Source organism: Orcinus orca, chromosome 3, assembly GCF_937001465.1.
Source record: "Orcinus orca chromosome 3, mOrcOrc1.1, whole genome shotgun sequence".
NCBI classification, from domain to species: Eukaryota; Metazoa; Chordata; class Mammalia; order Artiodactyla; family Delphinidae; genus Orcinus; species Orcinus orca.
In genome coordinates this window covers 140,099,153-140,117,001 of record NC_064561.1, presented here as the reverse complement: position 1 = coordinate 140,117,001, position 17,849 = coordinate 140,099,153, and the positions used below count along the sequence as shown (strand labels likewise).

Sequence of the window (17,849 nt, the reverse complement as noted above, 5' to 3'; positions counted from 1 at the left end):
CAAACAACTTGCTGGACTATTTTGCTGGTGATATAATTGTGTTTAAGGGAAGGAATTTTTAAAAACAACAGTGCATCTCTTTTTGTACTAATCTTTAAACCTGCCAACATTTTCCATCTGACTCTTGTTAACATTTCTGTAGGATAGAATAAGGTCTGAAATCTGGTTACTCTTGAAAAATTAGTCATCACTAATATAGAGTGTACTTTTGTTGAATTTAAGAGTCAGTATGCCATTGGCACTCAAGTTAAAAAAAAAAGAAAAGAAGAAAACCAACAATAATCCAATTTCCCTTCTAATATTTGGATGGCAGCCTTCTGGAAGATTGGTTGTATTAATTCAAAGTTGTATTATGGTAGGATAGATAAAGCACTGTGGTGACTCAAATGGAATCTGACTACAAGTAAAAAACATAACTTGAGCAAAGCAACTGCCCACACACAACGGATGTATAAGTGAGCACGCAGAACTTTATGGGAAGTTGAGTACATAAGCACATGGTCATTCAGGGTTTGTGCTGACTCAAAAGGCTATACTGGTGCCTGGCTGTCTGACTGTGACCCTTGCATTTCCCCATTCCTTTCTAAACAGAAGCTGAAGCAGGAATGATGGCCAGACCAGGCAGAGCTCCATCTTCTGATTGCCTGAAGCCCCCTCCCTGCTGTCCCTCTGAGGCTGGAGGACCATTTTCCCTCAAACATGGCCGACTCTGATTATGTCACTGAAGAAGCTCCATTGGCTCCGTCCAGATCTAGGGTCTGCGGAGGCAGCAGAGGGAGGCGTTTATCTAAAAGAATTTGTGAATAATTTAGATGATACAGAGGGTATATTACTGCATATAATAGTGCATATAATATGGAGGAAGCATGGCAGAGTGGAAAGAGAAGGCCTATCAGAGTCAGCGAGTCTTAGGTTCAAATCCTCCTCTGATGCTTACTAGGAAGTCATCTTTCTACTCGGTCTCTCAGTTTTCTCATCTGTAAATTGTGATTCCTAATATCTACCTTAGAGATGTATCGGAAGAACAGGAAATGTTACTTATAAAGTTGAAGAATTGCAGTTATTAATAACTAAGCAATGTTACAAGGTACTCTGGGATCTCTCCCCCCGCCCCCCAACCCAGCTATATTTTTATTCCATTACCTCATGCAAACCTTGCTTACAAGCAGCAGACTTTGTCTTTTAATGTCACTCTGGGGTGTTTCCCATCTGCACTTCAAAGAGGGCTAAACAGATGAAGGTGTATTTGTTGATAAAGCAAGACAACTTTCAGTATCTCAGAAAATAACACTTGTTTAGGCAGCAAAGTACTGTTTTACACCAAAAGAAAATAGCCTCATTCCATACTTCCTTAAATATATTTCACAAGACTGTTTCTGAAATTTGCTCAATGTAAAGTTTACTTTGAAACAGCTTTTAAAGATCCCTGTCAGATATGGACAAACGAACTTAAATACAATTTTTTTTTCTTTGACAATTAAACAGTTGAGTCAGATCCCTCTGAGAAATGAATCCCAGTTCCTAAAACTCATATTTTTAGCTCATCTTTCTTTTCTTTTTTGCTTTTCATACTTAATCAAGTGTAGCCATTATCTTTTCCATTTTGCTTATTTGAAAATAACTAGTTTGAGTATTTGAACAAAATATATTTTGACTTAAAAATAAATATTTCCACGGATTTCTTAAATGGGCGCATGTGCTCCTCAAGGCACTTTACTTGTGTGTCCTCAAGAAGAGCTTTGGTATAAGAAGCCAAATATCCCAGGGGCTGGCAGCAAAGGAAGCGTGGATCCATTGTTGCAAACACCCACAGCGATAACACCAAGCTACAGACAAATTATAATTAGGCGAAGAATGTTCTCTTCTATATTTCTCTTTTAAAAACACTACGAAGATCAGCTTTAAAATACAGAGTCATCTTAAGACTCATTTGTCATATACTGTTTACTGAATCACCTGGAATATTCTTGCTTTGATGTCTCATTGCACAACCAATATGTTTTTCTCTGCCCACCAACTCATGTTGCTGAGAGGAATGGTTATTTGTGAGAAATATGTCTTGGAACCATGAGTCTAAGGAAGTCAGTCTATTCTCAAGTGGAGACAACAAGGCTTATCAAGACATCGAGACAATGAGTGGCTGGGTTGTCAGGGGCCATTTGGTATTTCAAAGTCAAATTAGGAGCCTTACATTTTTTTCCCACTGAGCTTCCATGTAGAAGGGAAGATAGGTAACAGCAGAACTCATTCTGAACTGGTGAAAATACTGCTCAAATACCAAGGGAGATAAAAATCACACAAAGCTTTGGGAGGACCATGTTAACTTTTAGAAAAAAAATGAGGAAACAAGTGAATTTCACATTAAAGGACCATACAGCTACTTCTCAGTGAAAGGGGAAATTAATACAAGCAGTTTGAAAGAAATAGACAATCAGACAATAGACTCCCTTCATCTATGTTAATTTTTAAAAGCTGAAAGGAAGGGAACTACCACAGTTAGCTAATAAAGAGGAAGAGTCTGAGGAAGGCTATTAAAGAGGAGTGGAGCTGGGATGAAAAATACCTTTTAGGACTACAAGGATTACCCAAATGGACAGGAAAGAATAAGGAAGAAATTTTATAATTATTCCATATTTACATATAACAGGTACAGTTCTGTGTATCTCCCATTCATTATTCTAACTCAAAAAAAGGGTAAATAATATATAATTTCCAGATTTAATTGATGAGTAACTTGACTTTCCAAGAACTTTCCTAATGTCATACAAATGCTAAGTAGAAAGTCTGCATTTAAAACCAAGGCACTGGGCTTCCCTGGTGGTGCAGTGGTTGAGAGTCTGCATGCCGATGGAGGGGACACGGGTTATGAAATACATGTTCATAATTTTTAATAGATTTTCAGATATCTGATAGCTGATATATCTGTGATATCAGCTATCACAGAGTGACTAAAGACTTTTTATTTTTTCCTTCTTTTATTTCTTTGCCTAGCTTTACTACACTAGTTAGGACTACTAATACAATGCTGAATAGAAGTGATAATAATGAGTACCTTGTTTTGTCCCCTATCATAGGGTAAAAGATTTTAATAATTCAACATCAAGGATGGTGTTTGCTGCAAGATTTCTAGAGATACTTCTGTTCCAAGTATGCTAAGAGTTTTGCTTTCTTTTATTTTTATCATGAACGGCTGTTAGATTTTATCAAATGCTTTTTTTTTTCATCTATTCAGATGACCATCTGATTATTGTCCTTTTGTTGTTAATGTGGTAAATTATACCAGCTGGTTATTAAATTTTAAAACAATTTTTTTTTTGCATTGAGAAGAACCCAACTTGTTGCATATATAATTGAATTTGAGTTGCTAATATTTTGTTAGGAATTTTGCATCTCTGTCTACATCATAAAACAAGTTGAGACTATTCCTTTTTATATTCTCAGAAATAGTTTGTGTAAGATAAATATTCCTTCTTTCTTAAATGTTAAAATAATTCCCTAGTAAAGCCAACTGAGCCTGGACTTTCTTTGGGAGATTTTAAAGTATGTATTTAACATATTTGATAATTATAAGATTATTTCAATGATCTTTCCTTTAGTTTTGTAATTTGTTTTTTAAGGAATATGTCCATTTCACTTAAATTTTCAAAATTTTGTTGAAGTGTTAAAGTCATTCATAACATCCTTTACTAACATTTTAATGTTTGTAGGATGTTTCTTGTGTCTTTCCTTCTTATTTTCTATCAGTCTTGCCAGATTTTTACACTTTTTTTAGCTTTTCAAAGAACTAAATTTTTAAAAAACTTTACTTTCTCTATTGTAGTTTTATTTGTTTTCATTCAATTCTGTTCTTATGTTTATTATTTTCTTCCTTCTACTTTCTTTGGACTTAATTCGATTACTTTTTTTCTATCCTTATGAGTTGTATATTTAGAACATTTGGGTACTTTAACTCTTCTTTTTTAGTATATGCTTTTAAGGCTCCACATTTCCCTCTAAGAGTATTTTATCATTATCTCACAATTTTTTTTTTGTTTTTTTTTTTTTGTGGGAGGCGGGCCTCTCACTGTTGTGGCCTCTTCCGATGTGAGCACAGGCTCCAGACGCACAGGCTCAGTGGCCATGGCTCACAGGCCCAGCCACTCCGCGGCATGTGGGATCCTCCCGGACCAGGGCACGAACCCGTGTCCCCTGCATCAGCAGGTGGACTCTCAACCACTGCGCCACCAGGGAAGCCCTCACAATTTTTGATATGTCACATCTTCACTATCATTCAGCTCAAAATATTTTTCAGTTTTCTCTGGGGTATTTATTCTTTGACCAATGCATTATTTAAAAGTGTATTGCTTAATTTTTTTAAATTTGAGAGATATTATATTGTTACCTATTTCTAGCTTTATTATGCCTTAGAATTAACTCTTTATGACTTCAATCCTTCATAATTTGTTGAGACTTGATTTCTGGTCCAGTATGTATTCAGTTTTGGTAAATGCCCCATGTGCTCTTGGATAGAACAAAAAGCACATTAAAGGTCCCCATAGTAAACTAAAAGAATTATGATATTCCTTGAGCATTTGTATTATGGTGAGAAAATATTTTATTCGTAAGAGTACATAGTAATTTTCCTTTTTGCCTGCTTTTATCTGATCAAAATCTTCTATTTTGCACATGTATAATACAAAAAGATATCACATAAAGAAACTGTAGATAGTGATTATGCCTTATCAAAAAATATCTACTACTTTGAGATTTATAGCTATTAAACATTGTGAAAATCCATGAAAATGACATTAAGAAAAACCTTTTTAAAAATTTTGGTTCTTCTGCACATTTGTGAAATCATGAAGATGTCAGTATATTTGAGTTAAAACATTTATTTTCTTTTTCCTTCAGACTTTGTACACCAGCATTCAAAAATTTAAACTTTAAATCCAGCATTCAAAAATTTAAACTTTAAAATCTTACCAGTGAAGATCTGAACTGAATTATCCAAAGTGGGGGTCAGAAACTATCTAAATAACAAGCAAAATAACCAAGTTGCCATTTGACTCTGAGGTTGAAAACACATTTAGTGTGTTGCCTCTCAGATGTGATTTCTGTAATCTTGTTCAACATCTCTTGTTAAACACCTTCAAATCTGTCCTCAGATTTTTGCTCAAATACTTTTCTTTCTCCACCTGTCATATGGAGTAAATGCAGGTGGAGGGAGCCAAGTTAAATCCTGGGGGGCTTTTATAGAAGGGTTAGCTAAATTATTGGGGTTGTGGTATAACAATTTGGAAAACCTTCCATGAGAGTATATTTGTTGAAACCATTGGCTTTACGGGCACACTTTCAGGACAGATTGTTTCAATCTGACCCTTGACAGAATGACAAAGAAAATCCCATGGTGTAGGAAGGGTCTACATCCTCATTGGTTTCTCCCAAACATCTAGTCATGGGTCAACATTCTATGAAACAGATGGCAAAAACTGCTGTAGACCATCAATAACAATATTAGCAACATCTAACATTTTTATGGCTTTTACAATGTGTCCAGAACTTTCATGTTATTTTGGTTAATCATTTAAAGCACTACATAAAAATGTCCAATTTTGTTTATTTATTTCTAACAGAAAATTCATAAATTAGTGTCACGTTTGTTCTTCCCAGTGGCAATGCAGAACTTGTAAGAAACCATCAGTGCAGCAATCACTCTGATTGCATAATAACAAAGAAAGATCTATGACTAAATTCTCATACTCAATCAAAGCAAATACTGTCACCGTTTAAGACCATTGTTTATTAATTAAAAAGAAAAATCTATAAAAAAACATAAATTTTATTGAAAAATAATACTCAGAAAATGTGTATGAGTATGCAAAACTAGGAAATTCTTGCACCAGATATATATTGGGTGTCTACCATGGGAAAGACACTCTGTCACATATTATGGGAAATGCAAATCTGGAAAATAGAGTACGGGGTGCTTAGAATATGGTGGATTCTCAATGGATATACACTGAATGAACCTCTACAGAAAACAAAAGTGCTTTTCAATGAACATTCTTTCTAGAAGGAAAAAAAGTAGATATAATGCAAAAAAGAAGTTAATAAATGCTGAGTAGAGTCAAAAATTATCCAGTAGAAGAGAAAAAGGATATTAATAAGACCTAAAATAGCTAATATTTATGGAATGTTGGTCATCATTCTAAGACTGCACTGTTTAATACCTTAGCCTTTATCCACATGTGGCTACTGAATTCCTGGAATGTAGTCAATCTAAATTGAAATGTAACATAAATGTAAAATGCCCACCAGATTTCAAAGACTTAGTATGAAAGAAAGAATGTGAAATATTTCATTAAAAATTTTATAAAGGGAGATGTCAGCACAGCCATTTTGCACCAGGGACTCTGCGCTGAAGGGCTGGGTGTGAGGTCTCTGCACGAGGCACGCTGTGAGCAAGGGAAACTCGATTAAGCACAAAGGCAGAGAAAAAAGGCCCTTTCTTTTCATGGATTCCACTCTGACAGAACAGCTGAGAAATTCTGCAATCTTAGCCAACAACCTTGTGGCGGCCTAAATGAAAGCCTAAGTTTTTGATTAAGGGAATCCAAAAATGCTGAAACAATTGTGACACAGCCAAAATGGCCATGTTCTACCTCTCTGAAATATGAAGCCATAACTTGGATTTAGAATATTTTCATGGTTGGCCATCTTACAAAAATGACAATTTAATAAACTTTTAACTCATTGTTGACCAGAGATGTATAATATGTCTTTTGTTACCTGAACATTATTGAAAAGAGACCTTTCAATATTCACTTGCATAACAAATCGCCGGTAACAGGCGTTAGTTTCTGAAAAAATCCCCCAGTCAGTAATGTGTTAATATGAAAATATGAGGGGGACCTTCAAGATGGCAGAGGAGTAAGATGTGGAGATCACCTTCCTCCCCACATATACATCAAAAATACATCTACATGTGGAACAACTCCTACAGAACACCTACTAAATACTGGCAGAAGACCTCAGACTTTCCAAAAGACAAGAAAATTCCCACGTACCTGGGTAGGGCAAAAGAAAAAAGAAAAAACAGAGACAAAAGAATAGGGACAGGACCTGCACCACTGGGAGGGAGCTGTAAAGGAGGAAAGGTTTCCACACACTAGGAAGCCCCTTCACTGGTGGAGACGGGGGATGTGCAGGGGGCAAGCTTCGGAGCCACAGAGGAGAGTACAGCTACAGGGGTGCAGAGGGCAAAGTGAAGAGATTCCCACACAGAGGATCAGTGCCAACCAGCACTCACCAGCCTGAGAGGCTTGTCTGCTCACCCACTGGGATGGGTGGGGGCAGGGAGCTGAGACTCCCGGCTTTGGAAGTCGGATCCCAGGGAGAGGACTGGGGTTGGCTGCGTGAACACACCCTGAAGAGGGCTAGTGTGCCACAGCTAGCCGGGAGGGAGTCCGGGAAAAGGTCTGGACCTGCCTAAGAGTCAAGAGACCATTGTTTCGGGGCGAGCAAGGAGAGGGGATTCCTTCCCTGTCTGCACACAGAAGGCAGAACACCGCCTAAATGAGCTCCAGAGTTGAGTGCCAGCCGTGGCTATCAGCTCGGATCTCAGAGACAGGCATGAAACGCTGATGCTGCTGCCGCTGCCACCAAGAATCCTATGTGCAGACACACCTCACTATCCACCCCACCACCACCCCTGGCAGCCTGTGCGACCCGCCACTGCCAGGGTCCAGAAATCCAGGGAAAAGCTCCCCGGGAGAACATAAGGTGCACCTCAGGCTGTTGCAACGTAATGCCGATCTCGGCTGATGCAGACTCGCCCCGCCTTCCAATTATAATTACCGTACCCCTCCTTCCCCCACCACCCCGGGCTGAACGAGCAAGAGCCGTACGCCTCCCTCCTCCCTGGCCTGAATGAGCAAGAGCCCCCTAATCAGCTGCTCCTTTAACCCCGTCCTGTCTGTGTGAAGAACAGATGCCCTCCAGTGACCTACATGCAGAGGCAGGGCCAAATCCAAAGCTGAGCCCCTGGGAGCTGTGAGAACAAAGAAGGAAAGGGAAATCTCTCCCAGCAGCCTCAGGAGCAGTGGATTAAATCCCCACAATCAACTTGATGTACCTGCATCCGTGGAATACCTGAATAGACAACTAATCATCCCAAAACTGAGGTGGTGGACTTTGGGAGCACCTGTAGACTTGGGGTTTCTGTCTCTGACTGATTTGTTTCTGATTTTTATGTTTATCTTAGTATAGTTTTTAGTGCTTGTTATCATTGGTGGATTTTTTTTTTTTTGGTTTGGTTGCTCTCTTCTTTTTTAATTATTATTTTTTTATTTTAATAATTTTTAAAAATTTATTATTAATTTTTTTTTTATCTTTCTTATTTTCTCCCTTTTCTTCTGAGCCATGTGGCTGACAGAGTCTTGGTGCTCCAGCCTGGTATCAGGCCTGAGGCTCTGAGGTGGGAGAGCCAAGTTCAGGACCAGAGACCTCCTGGCCCCATGTAATATCAATTGACGAGAGCTCTCCCAGAGATCCCCGTCTCAATGCTAAGACCACTCCACCCAACGGCCCGCAAGTTCCAGTGCTGGATACCCCATGCCAAACACCTAGCAAGACAGGAATGCAACCCCACCCATTAGCAGAGAGACTTCCAAAAATCATAATAAGTTCACAGACACCCCAAAACACACCACCAGAGGCAGCCCCACCCATCAGAAAGACAAGATCCAGCTCCACCCACCAGAACACAGGCACCAATCCCCTCCACCAGGGAGCCTACGAAAACCACTGAACCAACCACACCCACTGGGGGCAGACACCAAAAACAATAGGAACTATGAACCTGCAGCCTGCGAAAAGGAGACCCCAAACACAGTAAGTTAAACAAAATGAGAAGACACAGAAATATGCAGCAGATGAAGGATCAAGGTAAAAACTCACCAGACCTAGGGCTTCCCTGGTGGCACAGTGGTTGAGAGTCCGCCTGCCGATGCAGGGGATACGGGTTCGTGCCCTGGTCCAGGAAGATCCGCCATGAGCCATGGCCGCTGAGCCTGCATGTCCGGAGCCTGTGCTCCGCAATGGGAGAGGCCACAACAGGGAGAGGCCCACGTACCACAAAAAAAAAAAAAAAGAAAAAAAACCTCACCAGAACAAACAAATGAAGAGGAAATTGGCAGTTTACCTGAAAAAGAATTCAGACTAATGATAGTAAAGATGAACCAAAATCTTGGAAATAGAATAGAGAAAATACAAGAAACATTTAACAAGGACCTAGAAGAACTAAAGAGCAAATGAACAATGATGAACAACACAATAAATGAAATTAAAAATTCTCTAGAAGGAATCAGTAGCAGAATAACTGAGGCAGAAAAACGGATAAGTGACCTGGAAGATAAAATAGTGGAAATAACTAATGCAGAGCAGAATGAAAAATAAAGAATGAAAAGAAGTGAGGACATTCTTACAGACCTGTGGGACAATATTAAATGCACCAACATTTGGATTATAGAGTCCCAGAAGAAGAAGAGAGAAAAAAGACTCTGAGAAAATATTTGAAGAGATTATAGTTGAAAACTTCTCCACCATGGGAAAGGAAATAGTCAGTCAAGTCCAGGAAGCACCAAGAGTCCCATACAGGATAAGTCCAAGGAGAACATACCAAGACACGTATTAATCAAACTATCAAAATTAAATACAAAGAAAAAATATTAAAAGCAGCAAGGGAAAAGCAACAAATAACATACAAGGGAATCCCACTAAGGTTAACAGCTGATCTTTCAGCAGAAACTCTGCAAGCAAGAAGGGAGTGGCAGGACATATTTAAAGTGATGAATGGGAAGAACCTACAACCAAGAATTCTCTACACAGCAAGGATCTCATTCAGGTTCAACGGAGAAATTAAAACCTTTAAAGTCAAGCAAAAGTTAAGAGAGTTCAGCACCACCAAACCAGCTTTACAACAAATGCTAAAGGAACTTCTCTAGGTGGAAACACAAAAGAAGGAAAAGACCTACAAAAGCAAACACAAAACAATTAAGGAAAAGGTAATAGGAACATACATATCGATAATTACATTAAATGTAAATGGATTAAATGCTCCAACCAAAAGACATAGATTTGCTGAATGGATACAAAAACAAGGCCTCTATATATGCTGTCTACAAGAGACCCACTTCAGACCTAGGAACACATACAGACTGAAAGTGAGGGGATGGAAAAAGATATTCCATGTAAATGGAAATCAAAAGAAAGCTGGAGTAGCAATTCTCATATCAGACAAAATAGACTTTAAAAATAAAGACTATTACAAGAGACAAAGAAAGGCACTACATAATGATCAAGGGATCAATCCAAGAAGAAGATATAACAACTGTAAATATTTATGCACCCAACATAGGAGCACCTCAACATAAGGCAAATGCTAACGGCCATAAAAGGGGAAATCGACAGTAACACAAGTCACAGTAGGGGATTTTAACACCCCACTTTCATCAATGGACAGATCATCCAAAATGAACATAAATAAGGAAACACAAACTTTAAATGACACATTAAACAAGAGTGACTTGATTGATATTTATAGGACACTCCATCCAAAAACAACAGAATACCCTTTCTTCTCAAGTGCTCATGGAAAACTCTCCAGGAGAGATCATATCTTGGGTCACAAATCAAGCCTTGGTAAATTTAAGAAAATTGAAATCGTATAAAGTATCTTTTCTGGCCACAACACTATGAGACTAGATATCAATTACAGGAAAAAAACTGTAAAAAATACAAACACATGGCAGCTAAACAGTACACTACTAAATAACCAAGAGATAACTGAAGAAATCAAAGAGGAAATCAAAGATTACCTAGAAATAAATGACAATGAAAACACGAAGACCCAAAACCTATGGGATGTAGTAAAAGCAGTTCTGAGAGGGAAGTTTATAGCAATACAATCCTACCTCAAGAAAAAAGGAAAAATCTCAAATAAACAACCTAACCTTACACCTAAAGCAATTAGAGAAAGAAGAATAAAGAGTCTCAAAGTTAGCAGAAGGAAAGAAATCATAAAGATCAGATCAGAAATAAATGAAAAAGAAATGAAGGAAACAGAAATATAGATCAATGGAACAGGATGGAAAGCCCAGAGATAAACCCATGCACCTATGGTCACCTTATTTTTGATAAAGGAGGCAAGAATATACAATGGAGAAAAGACAGCCTCTTCAATAAGTGGTGTTGGGAAAACTGGACAGCTACATGTAAAAGAATGAAATTAGAACACTCCCTAACACCATACACACAAATAAACTCAAAATGGATTAAAGACCTAAATGTAAGACTAGACACTATAAAACTCTTCGAGGAAAACATAGGCAGAGAACTCTGACATAAATCACAGCAAGATCCTTTTTGACCCACCTCCTAGAGAAATGGAAATAAAAACAACAATAAACAAATGGGACCTAATGAAACTAAAATGCTTTTGCACAGCAAAGGAAACCGTAAACAAGATTAAAAGACAACCCTCAGAATGGGAGAAAATATTTGCAAATGAAGCAACTAACAAAGGATTAATCTCCAAAGTATACAATCAGCTCATGCAGCTCAATATCAAAAAAACAAACAACCCAATCCAAAAATGGGCAGAAGACCTAAATAGACATTTCTCCAAAGAAGATATACAGACTGCCAACAAACACACGAAAGGATGCTCTACATCAGTAACCATTTGAGAAATGCAAATCAAAACTACAATGAGATATCACCTCACACTGGTCAGAATGGCAGAATGGGCATCATCAAAAAATCTACAAACAATAATTGCTGGAGAGGGTGTGGAGAAAAGGGAACCCTCTTGCACTGTTTTGGGGAATGTAAATTGATACAGCCACTATGGAGAACAGTATGGAGGTTCCCTAAAAAACTAAAAATAGAACCAGAATATGACATAGCAATCCCACTACTTTGCATATACCCTGAGAAAACCATTATTCAAAAAGAGTCATGTACCACAATGTTCACTGCAGGGCTACTTACAATAGCCAGGATGTGGAAGCAACCTAAGTGTCCATCGATAGATGAGTGGATAAAGAAGTTGTGGCACACACACATATATATACATATATATATATGTATATATACATATATATATACAATGGAATATTATTCAGCCATAAAAAGAAACGAAGTTGAGTTATTTGTAGTGAGGTGGATGGACCTAGATTCTGTCATAGAGAGTGTAGAAAGTGAAGTAAGTCAGAAAAAAAAAAAACAAAACCGTATGCTAACACATATATATGGAAACTAAAAAAAAAAAAAAAGGGTTCTAACGAACCTAGGGGCAAGACAGGAATAATGACACAGACGTAGAGACTTGAGGACATAGGGAGGGGGAAGGGTAAGCTGGGATGAAGTGAGAGAGTGGCATGGACATATATAAACTACCAGATGTAAAATAGATAGCTAGTGGGAAGCAGCCTCATAGCACAGGGAGATCAGCTCGGTGCTTTGTGACCACCTAGAGGGGTGGGATAGGGAGGGTGGTAGGAAGACGCAAGAGGGATGAGATATGGGGATATATGTATACATATAGCTGATTCACTTTGTTAAACAGCAGAAACTAACACAACATTGCAAAGCAATTATCCTCCAATAAAGATGTTAGAAAAAATTTATAATGATTAAGTGTCAAATTGATAATGTTTTTGGTACATTAGATTAAGGAAAATATTATTGAAATTATTTTCAATTGTTCCTTCATACTTTTTAAACTGAACTACAAGAAACTTTGAAATTATCTATGCAGCTCACATTTGTGACTAGCATTATATTTGTATTGGACAGCTCTGTGAATCTAAAAGCTTTAGCAACATGCTATCTCATTTAATCTTCCAAACAATCCTAAGAAGTCAGTACTGTATTTGATACAAAGCATATTTTAGGTAAACTGTCTAGAATTACCTCAATGAGTGGCTCTATAGCCAATAATCTGAGTAAGTGAAGGAATGCTACCTGATGGATGTTGACGATGTCTCAGTTACCAGGTAGTCTCAGTTAATTATATTTCCTTAGCCAGAACTGTGCATGAATATGAAGGTGTCAATTCTAAACTCAGTAATTTTTGCAAATTACAATGATGAAGATTTCTAAGGGAAAGAGTAAAGGAGTGTTATTGGGAGTTATTTGGGCAACTGAGCTTGTATCTTCTGAGGTATATCTATTGCCATATTCCATAGTAATGCCCTTTGAAGACTGCATAATCACCTGTTCCCATTTCCCCAAAAGTTCATCCAGTAAGACCACATAACTGAGAGTGGCTCAATATCTCTTTCATTCTGAGTGAGAGCAAATGAGGTGCTTCTCAGTCTTTGGCCTTCTGGAAGCCACCAAACTTACGCAAATTTGGATTTCCCTTGAAGAGGAAGTCTTAGTGTAAGTTTCATCATATTTCTATCTGCACGTGATATGCGAATATCAGCACGAGAGGCCTGTGACAGCAACTAGTACAACTTTGTGAAACCAGTCACACTTTGGGCCTATAATTTTTTAATCACATGACACACGCACTTAGGAAATGTCACGAGGAAGCTCTGAGCCCCCAGAGGACCTACTTCAATTGAATACTGTAAATCAAAATCTAGAGAATAGGCTTAAACGTGGGTAATACAAAGTCTTGCCTCCTATCCATTCCCTGAGCATGGAAAGAGAGAAATGATGTTTTGCCTGGATTAATGCAATCTCGCTTATGGAGAATCATTCACGTAAAATGTTTCCATTCCTGTTTCACTGCTGGAAGTCGGCACAGGGCTGATTTATCTGAGTGGTAGGAGAGTCTAAGCTGTAGGTCAAGGATCTAAACAATCCTCAGAATACAAGGGAGAAAAGATTCTCTGCAGCACCTAGGGAGGCCTCTGTGAATTGGGCAAGCCATTCACAAAGAGAGGCAAAAAGAGAAACAAAATGAGAATTTCTCCTTGTAATGGGATTAAAGGATTTATATGGCTGTGTATTTTGAAGCAGTGTTAGGACTGACCTGCCCAAATGTGATTTGTAATCGATCTCTGAGGTTCTACATCTCAGAGTCTAAAATACCTTCCAAGTGACCTCTTCAAGGGTCCCTATGAAAAAAAAATCTTTGCATAAAATTCTCATTTAAGGCAAACCCTTTACATAAAATTTTCAATTTGTAAATTTCAGTAAATCAAAAATTAAAAGAAAACAACTTGCCTGTCACTCTTTACATTTCCATACAAGTTCACCTTACGTTTCCTTTGAATGGTAAGCTTTCTCAGAACATGTAAATTTTGATTGAATTCTACAGGTATTTGGAATGTAAATAATAGCCACAATAAGGTGCACCAGGTGGGAAGGATCAGTATATAGAGATAGTCTACGTCACGAATTTGTGATCAATGACAACAACCAAAACTGATTTGAGAATATTCTTGCACAATAACGACTAAAGCAGTCTAGTTGAGATTTTGACTTTGACCCAACATTTTAACATCTGGGAATGTATCCTTTAACTATTAAGCATATGTGAAATACCATAGGTTTAAGGGTATTTACTGCAGCATTGTATGTAATAGCAAAAGTTGGGGAAAATATTCTAAATATTCATCAACAGGAGCCTGGTAAAATAAATCACTATATAGCTATAAAATGGGATATTACACAGTCGTTTTTAAAAAGGGAAAGCTTGATATGTACTAAAATGGATTATATTCCTCATAAATATTATTTTTAAAAGCAATTGTCAATACAGTGTTTAAAGCGTACTACATTTTGCCTTAAAAAATTCTTATACTTGTATGAGTGTAGCTCATCTATGGAAGGATTCCCATACTAACAGTGTTTCCTTGCCAGGTGATTTGCACAGTGGCTGGACTGGGGGCTGGGTACTTACTTTTTCTCCAAATTATCTGCACCTTTTGAATTTTATAACATACACTTGCATTACCTGTTCAAAGATATAAATAAAATTTATAAAAAGATTTGAGGGGAGGGTTAAGGCTTTGTGCTTTAAGGAGAGAGTTGGTGGAAGAAAGAAACAAAGGAAATACCTCTTTAAAGATTAACTGTCAAAGTAGTCTTTTGTAAGCAACATAAGATTCTGGAAAGACTGTCTTACTTTGACCAGTTCAGTTACTGATAAAATGTGCTGAGCATGGGAGTACTTAAGAAACACTAGTTGGTAATAAATATGTTTAATTGAAGGTACAGGAAAAAAGATATGTGACCTGTTGAACAAACTCTCTCCATTGTACATATTGCATCACATATTCTGGGCAGAGCCGTCCACAAGGAAATCCCTCTAATGGAGTAAACACTACTCTGGGAACACAAGCAGGAAATGGGAGTGATAAATCAGAAAGGCAAAAGGAACATAATGAATGGTGGAAACAGCTAGAGGAAAGCAGGAGGATATCAAAGTGTTCAAAGAAGTACCAGAAAAACAAGGCTGTTAGATGACATCAGTGAAAAGACAATAAAACTTGGGACATACCAACAAAAGAAGTTCTAAGATGATTTGACAGCTCATCAGTACTACAAATAGGGTACCAAACTATCCATATTTATTGCTGGAAGATCTGCTATTACGGCACACATTGTGATCAAGGGTAGATGCTTCCTTCCATATAAATTTTGGATTTTAATCTCTCAGTTGGAAAGTATTTGCTGAGCACCTGCTTTGCAAGGTACTATGGGTGATTCAAAGGTGCAGAAGATAAAGACCTGCCATCTGGAAGCTTACAGTCTACTTTCAAATGGAAAACCATCTGGTGAAATCCTAAATTCAAAATTATTTTCTAATTATTGAGCCATTTTCTCTTGAACACTTCTTTTAGGGTCTTCAGCTATAAACAAAGATTACTGAAAGCTGCTTTCAGTTTCTTTCAACTATTTATTCCTCTGAGACATAAGCAGTAAATTATTAACAATCTAAAGTTTTCATACAGATTCAATCTGCTTTCCTAAGATGTCTTAGAGTTTACAGTCAGTAATGTTTCAGAGGATCTGGGATCTTGAAAAAGTTAGGTTGAGAAAAAGTTTCTATTCCAAGATATCCAAAACCGAGTATCTGTTGAGTCAAAAATAGATTTCCTTAAGCCTAATTAAAATTCTTCTTGCTGCAATTCTGACTTATTTCTTTGGCTTCCGTGTAATTTATCTCATCCTTTCATCAACAATATTCTTAACACAAATGGAATCAAACTCTTGATCTAAACAAAACAAAGAGCATCAATTCCCCAAACATCTACCTACCATATGCATAACTTGAGTAGATCTACAAGATAAAATACAGGACACCGAGGTAAATCTGTATTCCAGAGAAAACAACAATTAATCTTTCTTAGTATATGTTTGTACCAAATATTGCATCGGACATAAATATACTAAAAAACTATTTATTGTTTCTCTGAAATTCAAATGTAACTGAGTACTCCCATGATTTTATTTGCTAAATCTGACAACCTTAAACTTGAATAACTACTTAAAGGAAAAGTTAATTATAAAATGAAACTGAAACCTGTATTACATAATGTTTAGCACATTTGAGATTTAAAAGTTTCAAATGACAAGCTGCTATTTAGTAGTCTACCATGTCAAAGATAAAGATTACCTTTTCTGGAATGTATAGAGCCTTTTCACTTATTTAGCTATCTAGAGTCAAGAGACAGAGTATCCTCTGGATGGAAAATTGGTGTAAGTCATTGACTATTAAGAGAATTTCAAAACAATTTACTGCTTTATATTCCTTTATGTGTGTGCAGGGTGGTGGGTGCTTTCCTAGTCATATAATGCATTGATGTCAGGGAGTTCCATGTGTGACTGATGGCTTAACTCAGAAGGAAACTCTTACCGGATACTTAGTGTCTCACTTTGACACCCCCCCAAGAAGCAGTCCCAATATATTCGAATGTGTACTCTTTCAGACTACCAAAGGATTTTTTTCTAGAGTTATGTGAGATGAACAGTGGAAAAAAATTTTTTTTTTTTTTTTTTTTTTTTTTTTGCGGTATGCGGGCCTCTCACTGCTGTGGCCTCTCCCGCCGCGGAGCACAGGCTCCGGACGCACAGGCTCAGTGGCCATGGCTCACGGGCCCAGCCGCTCCGCAGCATGTGGGATCCTCCCAGACCGGGGCACGAACCTGCGTCCCCTGCATCGGCTTGCGGACTCTCAACCACTGCGCCACCAGGGAAGCCCGAAAAAAATATTTTTAAGTGTGGAAATGTGATAGATGAAATATGAATATACTCTAAGAAATATGCAGAGAAAGTAGAATATGGAAAGTGGTGGATAAAATCCATTAAAAGGCATATATAAAAGGAAGACAAGTGTGAGGGAAGACAGATACAAGCAGTGAAAAAATAACTATAAAAACTTTTAAGGGATTTAAGTCTGATTAGATGCTAGAAGCAAGTACATCTCATAATAAAATATAGAACAACAAACGTGTTGAATACTCTTTGTGAAATGGGTTAGAGTAGATATATAAAGACAGTAGAAGATTTGCCACTGTTCATTCAATCATCCATTCATTCATTAATCCAATAAATATTTATTGAGAATATATTATGTGCCACACACTCCTCCAGGTTCATGGGATACAGCTGTGAATGAAATCTATTAAATTCCTGACAGAGAACTTACAATCTGTTTGGAAATTGTGGAAGTAAAAAATTAAAAAGAGGGCTTCCCTGGTGGCGCAGTGATTGAGAATCTGCCTGCTAATGCAGGGGACACGGGTTCAGGCCCTGGTCTGGGAGGATCCCACATGCTGCGGAGCAACTGGGCCCGTGAGCCACAACTACTGAGCCTGCGCGTCTGGAGCCTGTGCTCCGCAACAAAC

The 17,849-nt window shown here is 37.7% G+C and overlaps 1 long non-coding RNA gene across 1 annotated transcript in view; it reads left to right on the top strand.

The window, feature by feature from the left end:
• The window catches only part of LOC125963992 (uncharacterized), a 449,192-nt gene extending 432,181 nt beyond the window's left edge, over positions 1-17,011 (top strand). The window contains exon 2 of the long non-coding RNA XR_007476442.1: positions 16,974-17,011. This is a non-coding gene — a long non-coding RNA (uncharacterized LOC125963992). The remainder of the gene's footprint in view (positions 1-16,973) is intronic.
• Positions 17,012-17,849: the final 838 nt, after the last annotated feature.